Consider the following 25,906-nt stretch of genomic DNA (forward strand, 5'->3'; position numbering starts at 1 on the left):
TCCTTGGACTCTTTCATATTTAAGCTGTCATTAATGGCAAGGACTTGTGATTAAGCCATTACATGTCTGTTTCAAGCCCAAAATAAAAAGGTCTCTGACAATGTCATCACTAAATATGAACAATAGTACATCTGTTAATTTTTTGGGGTTTCTGGAGGAAAGAAAATTTTTGATGTTTTCTCCAACCACTCAGATCAGTATGACTACCATGGCAGGATATGAATGACTGCAAAAAGAAACACTGCATGTTTGCATAACTCCATTAAACCCAACGGGGAAAAAATGGTCTTTTTTCTTGATGGTCCTACAAGTGATAACCTGGAACCCACAAGACAGTATATTAATCATAGACATATAAGAAAAGAATCTAAAGTAGGACTGACAGTTTAGAGTAGGGATTCTGCCCCAGGCTGAACTTTGTAAAATAGAATTTTATTATATAAGATTTTCCTCAGTGAAGCATTATTTTTTTCCAGTGCAAACTAGAAAACAATAAATTATCATCTCTAAAATAGCTGATATCTTATGCCTATGCAGGCTGGCTGTTGCTTGTCAGTATTTTGGACCCACTGTTGCTAAGCCAAAGAAGATATCTACGTGGACCAGGATCCACTCCTTCATGCTCATTCTGCCTCAGCAAGAACCTGAAACCACCCTCTCTTATTACACTTGCTACTGTTCTGAGTATGTCCTATCAGTTAGCCTAAGCAAACCTCCATGAAACTTTTGCAGTGATGTAGAACAGAATGGTCCCAGAGATCTGAAACACAATTTCCTTCAACAGGTTACTGAAGTTAATAGAAGTTTGTTCATATCAGTGTAATTGCATCAGAAGACTCAGGAGAACCTATTGCCATCTCTATAATCTATCTAGAGGTAAAAATTCCAACTATCAGTACACACAGTCAGCACAGTATTTCTTGATAGTGACTAATACCCCAGCAATGGTATTTAATGAATGTTAATGAATGTTTAATGAATTCAATGAAAGTTTGCAACTGCTGCAAAATACATTCAGGTATCTGTTTCTTTCTGGTTTTCCACTGACTTCAAATTATATAAAATTTAACCACTTTCTTACAGAAGTTTATTGCTGTCTGAAGCCACAAGCATTAATATTTTGCAATAGGCTTTGAGTAAAAAAATAAGTTTTTTAAAAAATTAATAGCATAGAGATTAAACAGTCTTGATGAGAGGAAAAAGCACGTTTATTCATTACCTTTAGTAAAACAGATTTGCTCTTTTGCAAGTGCCTTAGTTTCAAATTTGGAGAAGTCAAACCTATTTATAGGCTTTTCTGTACGAATGTTTGCTTTATATTGATGAATAAAAGAATGCACTCCTTGCACAGATCACCAGCTTCTTTTTCTAGACAGCCACCTGGCATAAGCACTGTTTGTCTGGATTGTCACCTGGCTTCTGTTTCTAGTGAACAGTTTCTAGGATTGAACTGTGCTGCTCAGACAGAATTCACACAACAGAGTTAATGCAGTTTGGACTGATCAGTTTGATGAAACTCGTCAATGGTGATGACTTTACAGATGCGTTTGTTCACTCGGCATCTTTTCTACGCAGTGTCTGGGTTCATGCAAATAAAGATGACCGAAGGTAACAAATTGTTCAGGGAAACATGAGAGAAATGTCAATGAATACTGAACCTGAGGAAAGGGATATTGATGGAGAGCTCTGTTGAGCTTATTGCTTATTCATTGCACCTGATAGTTGACATAGACATCCCACTGAGCATGGAAATGAGGGTTGCCTTTTTTTGTTTAGAGAACTGGCAGAGACTCCCACAGCTGCTTTGTCAGTCAGTTCAGGGTTGAGACAGTTGAGTCATAGGTTGTCAACCCATGCTACATCTGAGGGACAGGTCCAGAGGAAGCTTGTAGCAGTTCGTTAGCATACAGGCTTCCCCAGCTGCACTGATATCACAGACAAGACATAAAGCCATGACTGCTGACCTTCAGCCTCATGAAGCACTTGATTCAGTTTTGGTTTGGCTGATTTTGTGTGACCAGGACCCATAAAATCTAGCACAAACTCTGGGGCAGTCTCTGGACTCAGCATCCTGCTAATTTTGTTTAGCCCATTCTTTGTGTTTCATGGTGCTGAAGTTCATGAAGCACAGGCTTCATAATAGACCTATATTTGCACAGCCCTATAATTGTTCCTACTGCCATTCTGGAGATTACTACTCATCAGAGCTTCATTCTAGCTCTTTTCCTTACAGCATGCCTATTTCAGAGTTCTGAACTGTGGATAGAGGATATGGTTGGAGCTCCCACTGCAGAAGCTCCTGGTGAGAAAGTGTCCACTCTGTCTAAAATGCATGAATGAGACAGACTTAGATATCCAGAAATTGTATTTTCTCTCTAAGTACAGAACTGCTCCTGCTAGACATCAGGCATCAGTAGCAATAAAACAAATATTAACTTACACTCAGAAAAAGTATCAATTATTGGTTCTGACACACTTTTTAAGACCTTATGGCTCAAGTATTTCCTTATCAATGGAACCAGTAAAACCAGTGCAAAGAATTACACATTTAGAAATGTGAAAAAAAATCACAATGATATTCTGTATTCAGTAAAGACCCATGACTTCACACTCCAAATAATAAAATAAACCCTATGAACTCAATTCAGGGCTCGTTCTCCCAACAGATATTGATGTATACTTTCTAACGATTACAGCAGGGAACCCATAGGAGTCCTCCAATAGCAATAATATTTCATAACACTACTGGTGGTAGATTGCTGTCTGTTAGATTACTTGCATAAGTTTTCAACTTTAAAATCACAACTAACTGAAAATTGAGAATAAAGAAAATTCAGTTATTATCCTTATTATGTCACAATCCTCATTATTATCCCATTGGATTTATGAGGGGGTATCCATAAACGTAAACGTAAACATAAACAGCTAGCATATGTGAGTAGCTGTGGTTTCAAAATTCAAGATTTTGTCAGGAAAATCTGATTTTAAAATATCCTTAAAGGTTTTAAAGGAACAATAACAACAAAGAAAAGACTCCAAAACCAAACATCTCCCCCTACCCCAAAAATCCACCAAATCCCCTCAAAACGCCAAACACACAACCAAAGAAACCCAAGCAAAAAAACCTGCTCATTACAGCTTTTACTTTCCAAAATGCATAACTGCCTAGTGTTCTTTTAAGTGTTCTGGAAATAATCTTCCAACTCTGGGCAGGAAGAACTACTCAAATTAGAATCAGCACTGACTGACAGAATTTTATTCCACGGCTTGGCCCACAGTATTACACTAAATAATTTTTAAAGATATGTCTCTCTGTCAAATGATAGGAATTGATATTTGAAGGGTAAAACTACATTCCATATAAAGTTATTTCAAATGTTAAATATATGTACTTAGAGCATGGCTGAAGAAGTTTACCAGCCTTGTAACTACATATTATTTCCCTTTCTATTCTTAAAGTGACTGCATAAAAACTTTGTGTATATTTTTGCTTTATGTTTTTTAGCTGGTGAAATTTGCTTATGATATTGAAACATAAAGCATCAACAAAACCCTGGTTTCCATATATTAATCTTTTCTTTACCTTTGAAAGACCCACTGAACTAGTATGTGCTTAAGTCTAAATTATAAGAAATTTACAAGAATGACTAATAGAACTTTTTCCCTCCCAACACATATGCTGGTGGGCAGTGGAATGAGTCCTTAGTGATGACATTTTCTGTATTTAAGTCTCTTTACCTAGCAGATCTGCCAAGAGGAAAACTGACAGAGTCTCTGGTGTGCCTACTCTTGCATATGAAGAATGGACAAAATGTTTGTACTTGGGTTTACAGACATAATTGCATCATGCAGGTGGATGCAGGACAGAAATCCAGTATCAACAGAAAGGAACTTGGGCCTGGGAGAGCAGAAAAAGGACAGAACTGTTTTGTGACTTGGTACAGTCCTATAGTAGACCACCTGCATGAATCTGAAGCAAAGACAGAAGGCAGCACATCAAAAAGGAGATAAAATAGCTAAAGAAATTATCTGAGCTAAACTCTTGCACTATTTGTCAATTTAAGGCATTATTTCTATAATCATGAATAACCTTTTGGACTAGAAGGTGATAAACGTACTCTCTAAATCAGTTTCAATCTATTGTTTAAGGCACCCTATTCTGTGTCATGCCAGAACAAATCTAGAATTCGCAAGAAAAGAAATTGTCTCCAGGATGTTAGTACCGGGCCTCTGAAGTAGATTTCTAACTTTTATGCTAGACCTCAAGAGACGAAGGGTTTTTTTCATTATGCTTTTAGGAATAAGGATCAATGATTTCCCTTCAATCAAGCCCACAGCTCTGATTTCATTTTCTTATGTTTTTATTGTGCGATGCCTTGAGATGTTTGTTTGATGAAGTGCCCCATAAATGGGGATTTTTATTGTTATTGTCATTGCATTTCTTAGGTCCCAAACTATACATTGTTGTCATACTAGCATTTTAGACTGTCTGATTTTTCATTGCTGAGGAGGATCAATCAGTCTTGTTGCTTGTGCTAGTGAGACCAATATATTTTGTAATTAACAGAGTAGTCTTTTTTAAAGTGCGATGTTGGACGGGAGGCCTAAGCAGAGTTATTCTTGTTTACAGACATCTCTGCATTTAGTCCAATAATAACATCATATCAGTAAATAACAGAAATACCAAGCTTCCCAAGAGCAGTTCTGTTTCTTTGCTTTTTAATTCAGCAAGCAGTCCGTCTCATCCAACAAATTGCTGGCTGAGACCTGAGAAAAAAACACTCTTCTCAAATAAGCAAATCAAAGTGCTTCAATGAAGGTCTCCATCAGAGATAAACATCACATTCAGATTTCTAATATAAGCAAAGGATATGATAGAAGAACTTCTAAAGATACCATTTGATGTCTTTTTAAAATTAAACAGATTTCACAGTCTTTTTATCTTATTCCCTATCCTATCATCTTTATCCTATATTCTTTAATTCTCACTGCCCTTCAGCCTTCAGTTCAAATTCTGTTAAACCACACAACACTGTTAGTATAGTGCAAAAAAGGAGGTTGAAGTGGCCCATTTGAAGTCAAATTTGGTAAAATACAACCTGGGATAAATGGCTACATATGCTAGACAATAGTCTAGGTCAAAATGTGTCAGGATGTGAATAGCATTGATAAGAAGTTCATCAAGTGTTGGTTGATCAAAAAGACATTATAAATGATCAAGCAGTGTAATTTAGATCATCATTCACATCAATGCTGAGTTTTACTTCACAGACTTGAATGTGATCACAGTTACACTGGCGTGAGTCCACAGAAATTCACTTTAAATCAATGAAATAATAAAAGACTTAAACCAAAGTAACAGAACAGAATTTGCTTATCTCTTCTTGCACATGTACCCTAAATTAGATCTGCCCGCTTGACTGATACAAATACATTTTAGCACTTTTTGTTATTGTAGCTCAACTGGCTCTGAAATACCATAGTGACTGAAGCACAATCCTTTTTAGTTCACACATAATCCATAGTATTTTGAAATATGTTCTCTATTTAGACTTTGGGCCAGAGAATTGCTTCAACTGAGCTACAGAAATTTCTGCTAATTCTCAACTTTTATTGCCATGGTCAAAATACAGTTCCAAAAAGAAACTTATTCCCAGTTCCCAAGTCAAATTTGCAGAACTGGTATTTAAAGTAAATATAGTTTATTTTGCTTGCAAACTGAGCACAATTGATGCTGCAAGATAATAAATATGAAGGCCCAAATGGCATATAATGGAGCCACTTTCAATCCTATACTACGTATGCAGTTAGAGTGTGGGTGAGCTGCAACAGAAAGTGTTCTAATCACTGATGAACTAGGAAAAAGTATGGATGAGAATGGATAAAAACTATGGCAGTTTTTCACTGTTTTACTAAAGCGTCTTTTTTGTATCGGAAATCTAAGCAAGCCAACCAAGGGAACATGCACCTTGTGTACTAAACACAGTAAGAAATTTGTGATTTTCTGCTCTGGTTCCTTTTGGCAAGAACAGATGGAGCTGTTTTCATTTTTCAGCCCTTTGGTCCCTTGTGCACAAGCTATCATCATGCTAATAACTTTCATTGTACCTGCAATGCAACTCCTTGCACTTCTGAGCTTTTATATTTTGGTTAACGCAGCTCCTCCAAACTCTGGCAGCTGTTGGAATGGCAGATGTGCCCAGGGCTTTGCTTTATATTACGGAAGTCAACACCTCATGCCAGGGAACTCTGACATCTCAAGGGAGATATGCACAGTCTCTCAGACTGCCAGCATGCACATCCGACGGTGTGATCTTGCATTCCTGGGTCCCCCCCCAATAAATGCAACTTGTTATGCTCAATAAAACCACATTGTTCCATCACACACATTATTCTGTCTTTGCTAGTCACCACCTTACTTGTTTCCTGATCAAAAGCATAAAAAAATCCATAATGCATCAACTATTTGATAGGGAAGGGAAGATACATGGCTCTGCATCTTACACTGTGTTCAGTTGTCCCATTTCATCCTGAAATGCACTGAAACACAGCCAGTAAGACAGCCACTAGGGTCAGACTAGTCAATACTGCAAATCAAATTTTCAGAAGTAGCTACTATGAGCAAGATGCCCACAGATACCAACAATCTCCCTCAATAAGCTAATGACAACTCTTTCTATTAAAATATTTTTGCCACATAATGCTTGTAATTTTCAGTATGTTTTCAACTGTTGCATTTACAATTCAGTATCAGTTTAATGCAGGCATTACAACTGTAGTTTATGATAACTCCGAGCGTCCTGTGATAATGAAATAAAATAATCTGAAAGTAACCATGTTTGCACTTTTCCTCACCTTCATCTTCCAGTTTAAACATTCTAGAAATTGCTGTCATTAGCAAAAAAAAATATATTTGTACCCTCTTGCTGTACACCCTGAGCATTCAGTCCAATAATATAAATGCATAACATTGTTGCTACCTAGCAGCAAAACAGTAAAAAAAAATGCTAACAGTTACAAAGTAGTGCAAAGCACTCAATATCAACAACTAAAGAACACAGAGGGAAGAAGTCCTAATTAACCAAAAATAACTCAGGAAAGAGATAGTGAAATGCATTGTTCATTTAAGCATTTGCCTTAATATAAAGAGCACAAAGAGAAAAAAGATTCTTATAAGTGCCCAGCAGTCACTACATAACCCAAACAACATGCCAAAGATAACTAGCAGAACTACCAATAACAGGCCATTAATACATTCTTATCTCCTAAGACGACCAGTAGGATTACCAGAGCTGGACAAACTAGTCTGTGTCTGTGTTTCATTAATGTATCAGTGTTTCCACTAGCTTATGCCATTGCCTTATTAAGCCCGTGCTTATGCACATAGCTTAGCTTTCTTTAACCTGTACCGTACTTTCAGAATCAGAATTGCACCACTTAAAATTGCTTTGTATGTTTCTTCTGAACTGAGTTTGAGCTGCATAACTGTCCCAGACTACCTTTTTTTCCTATTTCATTTACCCTGGGATCACTACAAGCAGACAAGTCCTTGCTTTGTAACATCTCCTTCTTCCCTGTGTCTCCAAGAGACAGATTTGATGATGGTCTTTAAGTGTCTATGGTGAGGCATTCCATATGCAGGATCAAGTGAGTACACGTCGTAAAATTATCAATCAGAATTGTCATATTAAAATAGCAGTAATAAACCAAATTGGTAATTAAAGCCATACCCTTCTGCACAAACAGGACACAGAACTCAATGTCAGATAGTAGGCAACTGTATAAGAGAGAGAAAGCACAGAATTTGGGAAGATTATTGGCAGTACTACTTTTGTGAGCTGAAAAAACAAACTTAGTCATAGGTAATAATGTGTTATTATTTCTACTGTTGTAAGTCCTGGGAGCTCTAGTCACACACCAGGTATCTACAGCATGATATAATGTCAGAAGCCAGGACATCAGTGCCTCTATGGTTAAGTTACGATTTTTAGTATCCAGTAGAACTAGAACTATTCATTTAAATTCACAGAATCACAGAATCACAGAATGTTAGGGATTGGAAGGGACCTCAAAAGATCATCTAGTCCAATCTCCCTGCTGGAGCAGGATTACCTAGATCATATCACACAGGAACGCGTCCAGGCGGGTTTTGAATGTCTCCAGAGAAGGAGACTCCACAACCTCTCTGAGCAGCCTGTTCCAGTGTTCAGTCACCCTCACCGTAAAGAAGTTTTTTCTCATATTCTCAAATTCTCAGACTTTTCTTCTGAAGACTTTCACAAAGAATCAGGGTATCATAATCAGATATTTAAAGAAACGTCATCCTTTTAGTAATTAGAAGTTTCTATTATTTGTAAGTATAGGGGTTTTTTTGTATTCAAAATCATTGTGGTGCATAGATGACTTAACTTACATTTTCTGTAAGTATATTTGCTTCACTGGATAATACAGACTATCTTCTGGGCAACGCTGATGGAATATCCAGATTTTCATGAGTCCAAGATGGCAAAATACATTACTGTGGTCATGAAGACATAGATTGACTGCATCCATAGTTTGCTGGTTCATGGGGAATTTGCTTCTAATGGTGATTTTTACAAGTTTCAGCAGCCACAGGAGGACTAGGTAGAAGTAAAGATCCACACCCTGATGGTAGTCTATGGAACTGGGGTAAGGCTAAACAGCGTAATTCTGTGAAGGGAGTGGGCAGACAGTAAACATTATACATAGAGAAATCAATTATTTTCCTAACTAGGTGCAAGAGAATTTTTTTTCCTTTTTTTTTCATCTCAGGATTGAAAACATTCCCCTTCCAGGAAACCGTAACTATTCTTGCACAGTTTCTATCTGGTACTCATACTGGGCTCAAAACCTGTTCTTATAAATATCATGATGACAAATGAGCTCAGGGATTTTGTTGATGATCAGATAGTACAAAATGAATTAAATAGAAATCATGGCCATCACTGACAAAAATATTACTTGTGTGAAAATGTGACTTCACTGATAAGACCAAACACTGGTCATCTTGCTTGTGTAGAACAAGCCTGTCATACTAGAGGAAGTCATTTAAACAGAGCACTTTTACAGACTCGGCAAACAGCTGGACCAGCTCTATCTGAAAATAGCATTGGAAGTCAGCTGAGGAGCAGAGTCTCATTTAAAAGAAGCCAGCCCAGAAAGACAGTTGAAGTTCCGTTGAAGAAAGGTGAGAAAGCTCTAACACAAAAGTCACATGGGAACTTTCTAAACAGGAAGGAGGATCCCATACATATCTTCTCCTCTGTCAGCCCGGAAACAGCCCACTTACCTGCCAAAGCAGTTTTTCTTGTTTGATGGCTTGGATTAGAAATCAATGAGCTCTGGCACAGCTTCCAAATTTAAGTAATATCAATCCTGCCATGGTTTCAGAGCATGTTGTGTGCAACACCTAAGGATATGATTACTGCATTTTTTTTTATGTTTTGCCCTCTGTGGCCTAAAAGCCAGAGGGAGAAAAGGCTGAGGGAAGGCAGCTGAACAGCTTCTCACTCATCTCCCTTCCTAGCAGACTGCTGAAGGGAATTCCTGCAACAGAGAAGAGGTTTCCTGAGCTCCATGAGACCAGTGGGCAAGGAAAGGCACTATTTATGCTCAGGAAGGGGAAGGGAGAATTGCCATGTTCTGCAGCATTAATGTAGAGGCACAGCCTGTCCCCTCAATGGCAGCTGATTGACATGTAAATGGGTGTTAGGAAAGTATATGTAAGAGACATGTCACTCAAATTCCCAGCACCCCACTTTTTAATAGTAACATGGTACATTTTGTGAGGATATCCATATAGTCAAAAAGTCAAAAGGTAATGTGGATTAACAGCCGATGTTGCCTTGTTCATATTTATCACTTTTTAAAAAATAAGTAATTCTGGTTACAGAGACTAATTGCAGAAGTCACATGCACTGGCTGAAAGACAGCAAGACATATAGCCATATTAAATGTATGAAACCCTCTCAAGTTCAAACTCTGCAAAAGGGAGAAGCTGAAGCACCAAACTTGCTGTGAATACTCTACACTAATCAATAAGAGATATCTCACCAAAGTATCCTACAATAAATTAGAGGATAAATGAAAGGATTTCAGCTGAGGTTAATCAGAGATAGATCAGGCCCAGCATCATCTCAGTGTAAAATTTGTTTCTGTACAATCACATGAAGTCTCACTTAACTCTTATTTTGACTTCCAAGAGTGGGACACTTCTTTAATATGCAAGTCTCTGAGAGGCTTTGCATCCAAACTAGTAACTAAGCAATTACCTTGTAATCAGACACAGTGTTGACAATGCAATCATGTGGCACAGTGTAATTACACAGCATAACATTGTACACAGTATTTTGCACTAAACCTTGCAAACTAAGTGCTGCCATATTTTTTTCTCAAGCTGAATAAGACTCCAGAGATTCTAAACAATGCACTGAACCTCAAAACATGATTCTCACAGCTTTTTTGTTGACCTAAGTGAAATGCCCAGACAAACCAATAAAAAAAAAAAAAAGTAGAATATACCTTCTCCACTCTCTTTTATTTAGGGTAGTATAAAGTGTCTTAAAGGAAGAGTTTGGAGACCAAGCCATATATCTCTATCTCCCCCCTGGGGCAGCTTCTCCAACCACTTCCAGCTAGAAGACCCACTCTCTGCACAGGCAAAATTTACCAATTCATCATGTCAAAGAATAAGGAGAACTTCCCTGACTCTGGGGATTGATCTTAACACCCAAGGGGCACAAGGGCAGGATATAAAGTCTCTGAGTTACTGTTAATGTTGCCTTCTAGTAATAAAGGCCATCCATTCCATCCATTGTTGTTAAAATTCCCAACCTATTGTTTTTTCCTATGAGAAAGGACCTGCACTTCTGGGATGTCTGAAAAGTGACCTGATGCATATGAATAATAATTAAAAAAAAAAAAAAGTAATAAAATCACCACCAGCACCAAATACAGGCTGTGGTTTAAAAAAAAATAACAACTTGTCCATAATTTTAGAATAAATATTTGTTGCACTTCTAATTTCTAGAGTGCTCCAGACAGACAGTTTAAATTGATGGCTTGTTAGTGAGGACTGGCCCCTTTGTGAGATGTTTTCAGAATGATTGATTTACAATAAAGTGGCTCCTGGTGGGTGCACACAGGTGGAACTGATTCAGATCGATTCCACAGAAGCTGACTAGTCAGCTGTTTAAACTGGCAGAGTGCTCAATGACAGAAACAGTGCAGCTATCATTTTCTATCTAAGATTACAAATTAACTTGTTCTGTTTATCCTGTATGCCATCAATATGGAGAGGAGCGGCTGAGAGGGAAGTGAGATTCCGGACTGATGGTATAAAGCCTTCCCTGCAGATGTACTTTCAAACATTGACAATAAAGGCACAAGGGGAAATTTCATTACATATTAATGAAACCAGTGGAGAGCACCACCAAATGAGGAGGGCTCCTTTAATTATTAACTGGAGTGGGAAGTCAACAATAGTTTTCAAATGTGATCACAAAAGGATAAATCAATGTCAAAATGGCCAAGAGTAAATGTGTACTGTTTCTTCCTCCCCTGTCCCACACACGCTATCAGTCTGTCCCTCTCCATGCTTATTATATGCACACCAGAGGACTAGCATCTTTAGAGACTGGTATTTCCAGAAATGATTAATGCTAGGTAATCAACATGTCAGCCTCTACAGTCATATCCCTGAAAGTGTCATTTTTACAAGATGAAAACTCCATGGGGAACACAACATATGTGGGTAAATGAAAGGTGTCAGAGAGAATGTAAGTGAAAGGAGAATAGATACTCCCTGTCTCAGAGCTGATAAGCAGAGCAAGGGCGTGAGGGTGTTGGGGGCTTAGCAAAATAATTCTAACCATCTCTTTTCCATAATGCTTCCTTCATACAAATCCCTCTGGCATTTGAAAAAAACTGTGATTATTTTTTTTATCCTTCCTTCCCCCATCCCACATAGACATACCCCATATATTAATTACATTTAAAGCTACAGAAATATACTAAATATGCCCCAGTGCAAACAGTGGTTCTTGTCTTGTTCACAGGAAGGGGTAGAGATGATGGTGCCAGCAAATGAGTTTTAGCTAACCTACCAAACAAGTTCCCCTTCACCAGCCTTTTCAGGCTTACCTGGAAAAAAGGAGTGAGACAGAAAAAAGTTAAGTTTCTCCGAACCTGTTCAGTCCTTAGTCTCTCTGTAGAGCTTGACTAACAGAGTGATAATTGTTAGCAATTCTGAGGGCCCTTTTATGTGCCTATTTATGGTCTGAGAGCAACTCATGGCACCTGGGGCTAAAACCAAAAAAACCAATCTACCTGACAACTGTCAATACCTACCAAACTGATTCAAATTAACACCAACACCAGTGTTTACCTTAAAGAAACATAGCACTTAGATACATCAGTCCTGATCACTGTCAATCTGACTTATTACTTGCACACATTTTAGAAGAGACCCCAAGATGTACCACAAATCAAAATTGTTATTTTATTGTAACTTGTGAGATGCATAATGTACTGTCTTACTGTCATCTGCTTTCCTCTGGTGTTGATATCATAGAAATTAAAATACTACGCAGATACTGACATCAAATTTGGTGGCCTAGGAGGTAAGTATTTTGACAGAGGTACTGCTAAAACTGCTTTTTATTGCTACAGAAAGGAAAGTAAAACTTGATTTTCAGTAATAATATCATGAAATAAGTTTGTGAAGGGCAATACATTTGTGTCTAAAAAGGAAAATCAAAACAAAACTCGAGCTGATCAACCACATCTCTGGATGCTCACAGAATAAATGTTACTATTTCCCAACAAAGGAAAGGACTCTAATTTAAGAAAAAGCAATTATTAAGTTGGATATTCAGGAAGCTACATGCAATCTTTGGATGTGTCACGTTAGTTTCTATGATCATCTGTTCTTGAGAAGATTAGCCTCTTGACCTTCGCTAGTTTAGCCTTGAAAAGTGTTGAATGCCCAGCATACTGAAGTAAAATTTAGCTGCCTCATTGCTGGCCTCCTTTTGAGTCCTCAACCCTGACCTGAAAGGATCTTTTCTGACTCTCTGTCTCCAGAGAGAAGAAATAATTCAGTGCTCCTGCAAATGTAGGACTAGGTCTCTCCTGAGCAAACTGCCAAAGCCAGTTGAATTGTGTGTGCTGGTATTGTGATGTGGGCTGCTCACAGCAAATTGATCTGATAGCACTGAAGTCATTTCACTTCAGACCTCAGGTTGATGTGCAGTCTCAGAGGTGAGATAAGCTACCTGGTTCTGAAACTGAACAAGACATGTTTCTTCAAGATAAGATTGGCAATTCAAAAACAGCAGCTGCTTGGACAACCAGGCACAGGCATTCAGCATGATTATCACAGTTCGGTTCACATGTGTGTAGTATGGAAACAGAGACACACTTCCAACTTTTGCTCCCTGAGTATCTGAGACAATTAATACATAGATGTATTGTACATAACAAAATCTAGTGGAAAACTCGAGAAACAACTTATCAACTATCCAAGTAATGCAGGATGATGAGGTCACGAGAAGGGAAGAAGAATCCTAAAACACAACCAGTTTCATTCTGGGTTTAGATGAGAGCAATAGCCATTCCAAACTGAGCCAGTGCATATTACCAGTTTCCATTTCTTACACCTTCACATCTTCTGGATACTGTTGATGTCACCTGATTCCCACATTGACTGCAGACCCTTCTCTGAGACTTCCCTAAACTAATTTTTGACTCAACTAGGACACTTGAGAAAATATTTTAATTTTTTGCTATGAAAAACCCATTGCAGTCTGAGTAAATATTATTAAATTTAAAAAATAGAATCAGTCAAAATTCATGTTCGGTGATTCTCATTATACTTGTGCAATCAGTCTGCATAGGAAAACCTGTTCTGATGAGAGCTGAAGTTCTAAGGAAGTCAGCAACATTGCAACTCCTACCAAACTTATTTCCTGTGGATATACTTTCAAATGATATCAGGCAGTCCTTTGGCCATGTTCCTGTAAGCTAAATGGACTCTTTTAGTATAAAGCATATTTATTAATCCTTTAATCATTTGTCTAGCATTTCTTTTTACCTTCTCCAGTTTTTCTATTTTCTTCTTAACTGACATCAAGTTCAGACTTATATTCCAGAAGCAGATGTATTAGTATCCAGAGAAGATTTTGCCTGTCTTCTCATGCAATATTCCTCTTACAGATATTACCCCTTTTGTTCTCAGTGTTTTTCACAAAAACCTGTTCATCTGCACTACAATCTTTTAATTTAATCAAGTCTTATGCCAATAGAAACTTTATTTTGCCCAAGATCAGTGTTGGGGCTGACAGTACACTTCATCCTCTTCACCATTTCTAATGATGAGCATTCTTCTACCTCTCTGGAACTTCCACAGTTTCAAAACCAATCAAAAATCAACATTTACTGTGCAGAGGCCTTAGCTAGCTCTTTTCAAACATTTGGGCAGCAGATGGAAATTTTCCACATCTTTTATGATACATATATTATACTCATATAGAAAATTATTCTAAATTAACTTACTGCTATAAACAAGGGACCATTAACACTGATTTTAGACCAGAATAATGTGTCTTCCCCATCATCTTGCTGATTAATATTTGCATCACACCTGCCTAAGAAATTACTAGTATACTGTGATACACCAGCACCAGTGCAATTGCATTGCCCTTTGCTACATGTACTATCTATCAAGAGAATAAACAGGGACAGAGTATGATATTTCCAGAAGTACTTTTTCATCACAAATGAAAATGTGGTTCATGATTCTTTCCAGACTCATGCTCCTATTTTTGGATTAATATACGTATTTGGTCACCTCCCCCAGTATTACCACATTCTCTCACAACCACTCCAATACCTCTGGGAATAAAGAATCACAGGTATCTTTAATTTCCACCCAAAAGTGAAGAGATGATTGAAAGCATGAATATGTAAAAAAAAGTCACACCTCATTTGTTAGCAGCAGTTGTATGCTTTGAAACATGAATTGCAAATATAGTTGAAGTCTCAAAATTCTTTAATGCAAAAGCTTCAACTGCTGCAATTTTCCAATGATGCATTTAGTGAATGTCTTTTAAAGCAAAAAAGTAGTCAACTGAAATTCAACTCTAATGAACATCTTGCTCACCAGATCTGCTACTGTGGGCATGATTATGAAGCCAGTTCTGAGCTACCACGACCATATGACTAGATGCAATAAATCTAGCTCTATACTACTAAGCCTCACTAACAAACCAGTTTCATGCCTATGGAAAGTCTGTTTCAGCCAGTTAAATCTTTTTAGAAATGGTCAGAATTGCGCAAGAACAAGGCAGTACTAGCGCTGCTAGCATGCTTGTGGCTTGGAGTTCCTTTTCTCTTGTTCACAGCCCTTTAATGTATTTTGAAGTTGAATCTCATTATCAAAACAGTTGGAAACACACCATCACTTTCATATTTCACAGCTTACTTTACACATTTCTTATGCTCTTTTCTGAGTACTGTTTGAATATAGTCTATTGCCACTTGAATGCTCAAAGGAGAACCCTGAGCATGCTAAGCATGCTGCATACGCAAGCCTGTGGAGCTCTGGGCAAACACCATTGCACTGCGTGTAAGTGAGGCTGAGGCTCTTCTGCTCAAGAAAGGGCAGAATCCCCCCAACTCTTTTCATTCTATGCAATCTTATTCAAACAAGGATGAAATCTCCAGTCCTTGTATCATTTACTCACCCCAGCAGTGTTTGGTTGAACTGTATCAAACTGCCACCAGAAGAATCTTTTATTTTAATGAACTTCAGGTACATGCAAGGATATTCACAGAAAACCACTTAATAGAAAGTAGTGTATTTTTGTTACTTGTCTAATATATTGCCTTTTAAGTACATAAGTATAGGTTAAGTACACAGGAATTTCTATCTGTTCCCTGTAGGTTATAGCAATCATTTCCCTTGTTCAAAAATGTAATTGCTAGAAATTCCAGAAGAAGATTAATTTTCTGTAGTTATCTGCTATTTGCTAAGGAAAAAATACTAAATCAGGTCAGAGGAGTGAACAAAACTACAAAATTACTGTAATCAATGACCTAACTATTCATGTACTATAACACCAGGCCACTTTGAACCTAGCAGAATCTTCCTTGCCAAAATGGCTCCTATGTTAACTAGCCTCTGAACCTGTGACTCTCTGTAAATGATAATTTTACAAAAGCAAAAATATCAAGAAAACACATTCCAATAAAACTACATGTTTAAAGAACTAGATTTTTCCTCATATCTATTGGCTGCAATCAAAAGAGCCTCTTTGTCCTGCATTTTGCCTTTATAAACTCAGTCAAACTACAAGTCAAATTCTAAAGTGAGAGATGTGGTGACATTTCATCAGTCTTTTATAAAATTTTCCTAGATCCAGTATACAAAGGGGAACTAACAAATTACACTGGAAAGTTTTCATATACTAACTGCAAGCCAGTGGGAAAAAATGTTAAGTAGTGTACATTTCCTGGCTGTCAATTCAGAAGAAACTTAGCATTTGAGAAGATGTCAGCATTAATAATTCTCTTACAATAACCTTATAATAACCTTATAATCAACTAAACAAGCTGTTAAAAATGGGCAAAGAGGCAGACACATAACCAGCCTAAACCTTTAGGCTAAAGCCCCATTTGTACAGACACTGAACTGTTATTTTCAATGGATCACTTTGCTTTCGTACATATACATCTTTCAAGGTCCCAGACTGGCCAGGATTCATGACCATGCACTATGAGATTCATCTATGTGAGCAAAATTAGAGCAGAGAAAAAGTGTTGGCTATAAAGATTTCAGTGAATTTGGAAGTGTGTTTTAAACTGAAATGACCACAGCATCAGTCAGATGTGAGGAACAGGGTGGAAAGAGGGACTCCTTAAGCAAAATTCACAGGGGAAAGTAAAAAATAGAGATAACTAAGACTTACAAAAAACAGTGCAAATGCTGGAAAGTGATCATCCCTCTGTACTCGGCACTGGTGAGGCCGCACCTTGAGTACTGTGTCCAGTTCTGGGCCCCTCACTTCAAGAAAGATGTTGAGGTGTTGGAGTGAGTCCAGAGGAGGGTGACCAAGCTGGTGAGGGGTCTGGAGGGTCTGACCTACAAGGAACGGCTGAGGGAGCTGGGGTTGTTTAGCCTGGAGAAGAGGAGGCTCAGAGGTGACCTTATTGCAGTCTACAACTACCTGAAGCGAGGTTGTAGTGAAGTGGGAGTCAGCCTCTTCTCCCGGGCAACTAGCGATAGGACAAGAGGACACAGCCTCAAGCTTTGCCAGGGGAGGTTCAGGTTGGACATTAGGAAGAATTTCTTTTCAGAAAGGGTTATTAGACATTGGAACGGGCTGCCCAGGGAGGTGGTGGAGTCACCATCTCTGGATGTGTTTAAGAAAAGACTGGACATGGCACTTAGTGCCATGGTCTAGTTGACATGTTGGTGTCAGGGCAACGGTTGGACTCGATGATCCCAGAGGTCTCTTCCAACCTGGTTGATTCTGTGATTCTGTGATTCTGTAACTGATGCAAACTCTGTTACTGTAACATTTGGGGAAAGGTCTGAAAAGCCAGCAATGATTAGTATGATGTTGATTGTCAACAGATTAAAGCAATTGTCCTTACAATAAATGAAACACTAAATTTTTCACTGATAGGAATGTAAGTACTCAAAAAATAACTGATCATTTATCTAAAATAATTTCTCAATAAAGAAGAGTTTCTAGGACTTTCAGGGATGAGAAGTTCTCCTCAAGCTAGGAAGTGACGGAGATGAGTTAATTTTTGAAACTGAAAGAAAACTGCGTGTCAAAGTTATTTCTTTAGATGTGTATAAACTGTTGAGTAGTCAATCACGAGTGAGTTTTCAGTGCTACTTTTAATCTTGAAATTCCATATGTACAGCTTAATTGCCCATGGGCAAGAACTGAGAGAGTATTTTTTTTATTATTTAAAGGAAGACCAGATGTCTTCTATATTCAAAAACAGCTGGTCAAACCAAACCTTTCATTTAATTTTTCTCACTGTGCTGTGTGTATAAGAAACAGAATAAAAGAGAGTAAGTATGGAATTTTTATCAAAGATTTGCACTTCAGGGAACCAGCTGTAGATCTAAATATAAAACTAGTCAAGGATGCAATAGGGGTTTCTTCCCAGGTGGGGAAAAGGATAATTAACATAATGCAGGGAAGGAAATTAATTGTGATAGATTAGAATATTTTATATCAAATGCAAATTTCCTATTGATTTTTGTGCTTGAATTCTAAGAACTATAATGTATTGAAGATAGGGAAGTATAATAATAATGATGACATTAATAGCACTCTAGTGTAAAGAATTATTAAGACCTAAATGTGATATTTTTCGATAATGGTAGACAAACTGAATTTGAGGCATATTCAAGGAAATCTTCAAGAATTGATTTATTTTAGTTTTATACCTAGTAAATTGGACTAATGTCATGTCACCATCCTTAGGCTTGAAAAATAAGAAAATTGAAGTTTTTTTTTCTCCATAGCCCTTATAGTTAAATTGTTTCTGGGCAGTCATTTATATTTGGTACTACCTCTACTATAAACAGTATCATAACAGAGCAGTTAAGATATATTGCTTTGGCACCAGGAAGGGAAATATACCTGTCTTCTTTGCACCACCTAGGATGTAATATGAACTGGGACTTTAAATGGAGAGTCTGGACAGAGCTAGCCACATCACGCTTTCATGTGCTAGAGCTACAAAAAGACATTTGTCTATTTGTGTTAACCAAATGGGCTGGCCTGATTGGGAAGGCCCTTTTATGTTTTGTCAATAAACGTTTAAAAAGTTTACCTTACCAAGGTCTTATCGGGCTCTATGTATGATGTAGTATGTGACAGTTCTTTACCAGAAAATATTTATCATATAAAGACATAAAAATGAGAACAATTTGCAATGTTTTCATCCCCCTTGAACATTTTTTTCACATTTCTGCATGATACTTTAAAAAGGAGGAGTCTCTTCCTGGCATGAGAAGCAAAAGGAGGACAAGTTTAGAAACAGAGATTAAGCGGATCATCAAGCCCCGAAAAAGGCAAACGAACAGGGATGCTGCTTTGGCAGCAAGAACAAGAAATGCCATCTGTCAGTCACTATTTTTACAGCATTTGAGTTACACCATATGAGCTTCATGAGAAACAAGTAAACGCAAACAAATCAAGACTGATGCAAAAGCCTGTGTTTTCTGACATGGGTCAACAAGAGCAGTATGTCACTCCAGTTACTAAAAGGCATGAAAATAAGCTGCCCTAGATTTGCTGCCTTATTTTATCTCAGAAAATAAATTTAGTTTATTTTGGTATGGAAGCAAAGTTTTGCTAGTATTAGGTTTTCATGCCCAGCATCAGCAATGAAAGAATGGAAAAAAGTTTGCTTCTCCACAGAGATTATCCCAACACTAGATACCAAGATGAAGAATCTGCATAAAACCCTGAAATCTGCAGCAAAACACATAGGGGAAAAATGCACAGTGTAACATACATTGTATTCTTACCAGGGTGGGGAGGGGGAGGGAGTTTTATTTGGTTTTACTTTTACAATTAAAAATAAATTGTTCTGTGTGGCAGATACCATATTATTATTTCACATTCAACTGAGGTCAATACAATTCCCTTATATCTACTTCAAGCAATTTACTATCACAACTTGTGGGGGTTATTTCCCTAGCAAAAAGAGTAAGAACTATTTTTTTTAATGTGGTTCTTGAGATACTACTATTAGTGAGGTTTCAACTATGGATAAACTTGTGTTTTGCACTAAATAATGGGTTTCAGGGTTCCATAAAGCTCCTGACAGGAGAAATGAGACCTCTGCAGTTTTTTATAACTGACGGTCTGTAACAGCCAAGGGCTCCAAAATGGGGGGCTTAAGTGTGCTGGTGGAAGAAGTCACAAGGACAGAACATAACAAGCCTCTATGCTCACTGATTAAAGAATACTAATCTGTGGGTACTGAAATGGGCTGAAGCATACCATGCATTTTGGGATAACTTGCCTCTGTCTGCCATATTCCTACTTCTGAAAGGAACTGCCCAATTCTCTTTGAATGTGTTAGTCATCCTGGAGTAATGAAGCCACAGGTATACAACCTTTTCCCTGTGCTAAAAGTGATTTTGTAAAGGTGACAGGCACTTTAAGTATTCAGCTCAGAGAGAGTCCTGAAATTACTATTAGATGAATTTCAGGTGACATCTGAGTGCCCCGTCTCACTGAGGGACGTTGTAGATCCAAGAGTGCTCAAAGCTTGCTGTCTTTTGCTATCTTTTTTTGTACCAAGGCAGTATGTGTAGCATGTTGAGACACTCTGCAGAGGAAACCCTCTGTATTTCAAGTGGAAAATCAACCTGTATGTAAAACAGATGCAATTACAGCTGAATGCAGACCTGAAAATAGAAAAGTTGGAGTTTAACAGAGCTGAGCAGGAGACCTACATTCTTAAAATGCAGCAAGTATTTGATATCAAGGACAACCCTGGATCTAGGCTATTGGGACTGTTCAAGTTGGGAGTGCAATTCCCTGGGAAGATTTTCCCCTGAAGGTGGGAGCTTACCAGGGTCTTTGCATCTGCCAGGAGATGGCTGTGGCTGGGGGCTCAGTCGCTCAGCAGACCTGTCAGTAGCAGAAAGCTTTCAGTTTTGGATGGAGTCTTCATGGTTCCATGCTGTGAGATCACACTCATGCTTTACAGGAGCTGACGTGAGCTCAAAGAGAGGTTAGAAAACCAGCCAGGCGCAGATGTCTGGGTCAGTTCTTCAGTTTCAGCTGTGAAGTTATAATCTCCGCAATGCTGCAATTTCCAGTATTACTTCCCACTTTAAATAACAGGTTCAGATGCCAAGGGAGGGCTAGCATATTCTAACTTAAAAGCTGAATAGGAATCTGAGATTCTGAAAATGTATTTAGAAATCAGTCTCATCTAGTACTGTCATTAACAGCTTCCTGGAAAAGTACTGACCAGTGTTTGAAACTTGTGATTTAACAAAGTAGAGAGGAGTTGGGGGAGAAATTGCTCAACTATTTTTTTTAAATAAGCTATACTCTTTAAATAATGTATTAATGTACACCATTTTGAAATAGAAATCCTGCCATCTTTCCTCTTACTATATGTAAAAAAGAAGGCCTATACATTTTTTTCACAGTATAAGCATGTGGCTATATGACATCTCTATGTAAATAGCATCCCTTGGAAATACTATAATCTTTTTAATCAATGCTTATATAGAATACAGCCTTACAACTCCAATCCAAATAACTGCATTGCTAAACATGTTAAAAAAATATAATCATATAATTGATGGGTGTACTGATTCACAGCAGATGGCCAGAGAGGTAAGGTGAGTAGTTTTTAACACTGTTGTTTTACTTATTGTGTCAACATGAAATAACTAAAAAAAAATCCCAGCTGTTATTAACTTAAATTACTTCCACCATATACTGAATATGCAAGCAATATAGGTATTTGAGAAGAGATAAGATAAGATAAGACCCTGCTCCACCGTGAGGGTCCCCAGCCCCACCAACACCCCCTGAGGACCTTGGGGACACGGGGGTCATGGGGTCCCTGCTCCATCATGGGGACTCAAGGGGTCTGGGGGTCCCCAATGCCACCCAACCCAGGGACCCAAGGGGTCTGGGGGGTCCCGCCCACCAATGCCACCCACCCTGTGGACCTGCTCCCCACTGTCACCCATCTATGGGGACACAAGGGGTCTGGGGGTCCCACTCCCCAACCACCCTGGGGACCCTGGAGACCGGGGACACGAGGTCCCTTCTCCACCATGGGGACCTAAGAGGTCTGGAGGGTCCCCAATGCCACCCACCCCAGGGATCCCACAGATGGGGGTCCCACTCCCCACCCACCCTGGGGTGTCTGGGGGTCCCCAATGCCACCCACCCATGGGGAGCCAAGGGGTCTGGGGGTCCCCAATGCCACCCAATGTGGGGACCCAAAGGGTCTGGGGGGTCCCACTCCCCACCACCACCCACACTGGCGACATGGGACATGGGGTCCCATGTCTTATTATCTTATTGATAAGACAATATTTGTCTTATCTAGTATAAGCCATTTAAAATTAGTCAGCAACTGTAAGCTAGTTGTCAAGTCTCCCTCCAAAACTGAGATATAAAGAGAGCTACTGAGGACAATTATTTCTCTCTACTTCTTAAACACCTCTTTCAGAAAGAGGTAAATTAACTTTTGAAAACTCTGTCTTCTTACAGGTGAAACCTGAATTCAGATAAAAAAAGCACCTCACCTGTATAAAAAAGCACCTGCACAAGAGTAACATGCACTTATTTATAACCAACTAATACCAAATAGGTATCATGAAAATTTTATTTTAAACTCCCGTGATATCAGAATTTTTTATTTCTTGCCATATATGCTTGCACCTCTTCCTGAGACAAAAGATATGGTCCATAAGGCATGAAAATAAACACACCTTTATTCTACAGAGAGAAAAATTATTTTTAAGAATCATTTTACTCTGATACTGTAAATTTAACATGCTGTGTCATGCTTATCTTATAAAGCAGGATTGAGCTAATTCTTGGGAGAACTATTTAAGTTATCTCTAAATACCTCTTTAACAACTATTTCAGCTCATTTGATATGGTCTTGTACATGTTAGTCGTGTATGTTGTAATATGGTTTAGTTTTATATAAGAAGGTTATACTGTTAGTAGAGCTAACTGGGGCATTTTCTGCCAGATTTTTTTAAATAAGCAAAAAAAAAAGATTTTACTGAAATGATTCCCCTGAAATGTAATTTTCCATCGAAACATGACTTTTTTAATCAGAAGCCCTGCAAGTGTTTTGATACAAAATGAAAAAAAAATAAAACAAAACCTTGAAATCTACAATAGAAACATTAGAATTGGCTCAGATGGATCTAAATTGAAGTATTGCAGCTCATGGAACTAAGCCAAAATACTTAGTCTCAGGTCAGTGCAAGTGTAAATCTATTTACATTTCTGTTGCCGTGGAGCTTCATGGAAGTTTGGAGAGTCTGGGTGAGGCACAAGACATCCAGATTCCATATTGTAGGAGACATCACCGACATTCACGAGAATTTTTATTTTATCACTGTTTGATATAGCCTTTTTTTTTCAGTTGTTACACTCAAAAATCTTGTTATGGGCAAAAAAAGCAATTTGCTTTGCATATAAAGCCAGGAATTAATAGTTAGTGTAAATAAAATAACAGTCTAATTAAAGAATTACTGTTAGCTCAAGTCTAACTATTGCAGAAAAGGATAGGAAAAAAGAAAGATAATAAAGAATAGTATTACAGAATAAATCTTAATAATAATAATACAGTTGAAATTATTATACACACTCCCCATATCTACCCTTTTCTCTGCTATTGTACTTACTCTTCCAGACGCTGAAGTTGAGAATTTATGTCAGCGGGGTGGATTATGGCAAGATTTTGACGTTACCAGCTCATTCAATAGAAGTAAGGTGTTGATGGCAGCTGTTTCAGTTTCCTCTTTGCTGTGAGGGGCATGACGTTGATATTGATGATTTTTTCCTCCTCATTCTAATATTTACTTGGACATGGTTATTTTCCCTGAAATGTTTTCACACCTTCTCTTTATTCATTGGCTAGAAACTTCACATTACGTTCGAATTTAATATATAGAGAGAGTCTCGATTATGTAGTTCTTTGTTCCCTTTATTAGCCCTAAAATTGGTTGCATTCCCCCAAATGCGCATTCCTTAGACAACAACTAGCTGGTGCGTTACTTACAGCCATGGCACCATTCCAGGCCAGTACCTGAGGTCTCCTGCTATGCTCAGTCTCTGGTGAAGATGTACACTCTGAGTGAAAATTCTTCCCTGCTGCATTTTATTCTAGGGTCATAGATGGTTCATCCTATACAGAATAATTACTTGCTATTGCTGTTTATCAGTTACAAAAATATATACAATAATAAGAATTAAATGAGAGAGCAGATTTGTACCCCAATTTTAAAAGTCCTCCATAAAGTCAAACTTTTGTGCTGAACATCTAGTAGTTAGAATATGATTAGGATATCCAAGGAAGAGATTATCTTTTTAATTATAAAACTTTATGGATTTGAAATACCTTGCTAATAATAGTTGCTATTAGGTCAAATAATCATTAATAACACAAACTGTAATGAATTTTGAACATACAGGAAACAAGACAACTATTATTCATTTGGAATTTAGAAATTTAGCAAACATATCAAATTAGCAGCACCTTTAAATAGCAGATTCACTGGTAAATTCTCATTAAAAAATCATTCACAATAAGCAAATGAGATAACTTCATCAATATTAATAGAACATAGTCCTTAATAAGTAGGGTGCCTGAACAGCATGTTAGTGGGATGATCCAGTTTTAGCTGTGGAATAGCAAAAATACTTCCATTATTCTTAATCTTTTTCTAAGGCACATTTTTCAAGTATAGAATATGTTTTCTCACATGTAGCTTCATCTCACAGGGTTTTTTACCTATCTGACTCTCAAAGGTTAAAAGAAATCTGCAGATTTTTATCTCATTTCAAAGAAGGCACACTCTCATTCTTGATGTGGCTTCATTTGCCTAAATTTGCTACATGATTGTCAAGATGATTCAGGACTGCATTTAATATGTATTTCAGAATCTCTTCGACAAACACTTTAATTTTATTCAACTCATGTAAATCCATAAAACAGCATCATCTAAAATTCCTAAGAAACTTATTAATGAAAATTTAAATATGCATGTGTTACTTGCATGGTTTTCAGTTAATTATATAGCAATATTGTCTCATATACACCTTAATTAAATTAATTATTGATTAGTGCACTTTCCACTGATATTTCATTAACACACAATAACTGTCTCATTATACCTGGATGAAGTTTTAATTAATTAAAGTGTGGCTGGAAGTGCAAAGTTAAGGAAACAAATTCAACAGCAGTATAGTTTAAATTCAAGTAACTGAGTAAGAGTGAGCATGTTAATTACATTAAAAAAGAAGAACTAGCCATGAAACTACTTTCACAGTTTAAAGTAATTGATTTAATAAAGATAACGATAATTTCTAAAGGATTACATTTTTAACAGTTGTAAGAGTAAATTTGTCTATGTGGCAAAGTAGGAAAATTCTTGAAGTATTATTGTTATATTTGTAGGATTATGCCCTTGGTTTACTTCAGGCAGAATCTCTGATATTTAAAGCAGCATCATAGATTTCTAAATATGTCATTATGACTGTTTATTTTCACACTGATCAGGTTCGAGCTATTTCAATAGGTTGAGGCTGTAATTCTCACGTGATCTGGCAAATAATTCACAGTACTTTTATGTTGTCATTAACTGTCACATTTCTTGAGTTAAATATGAGCCCTGTCACTTGAAAGTCAGAAAGCTGTTGCTAAATTTCTCAATTTCATTAGCAATTGATTCAAATCACTTCCATAAAAGAGCCTGGATTGACATATGAATTGCAGTGATTCCACAGTTTAGTGATTAATTAAGCAGGCTATCAGGCTCACGTTCTGCTATTTATTAATCTTAAAATTCTTGCTTCATTATATAAGGCTAATTATTACATATAATTACTGTATTTATCTTTTCTGAGTTTTGAAAAAAGTTAATTGGTGGGAAAAAAATAACAAACTGTTTCTGATCAGCAAAGCTGTAACATCAATAATAATCTATAAGCAGGCCCGAAGCAATGTTAGAATTCTCAATAAGGAACTGTCAATATAAAATAGAAGTACACATTTCTTTAAAAAATGGAAAGTAATGTCAGCATGTGATGTTCAAGGCATACAGTGCAACAGTACAGTTTATACACTAAAG

Source organism: Nyctibius grandis, chromosome 4 (assembly GCF_013368605.1).
Source record: "Nyctibius grandis isolate bNycGra1 chromosome 4, bNycGra1.pri, whole genome shotgun sequence".
NCBI lineage: Eukaryota > Metazoa > Chordata > Aves > Nyctibiiformes > Nyctibiidae > Nyctibius > Nyctibius grandis.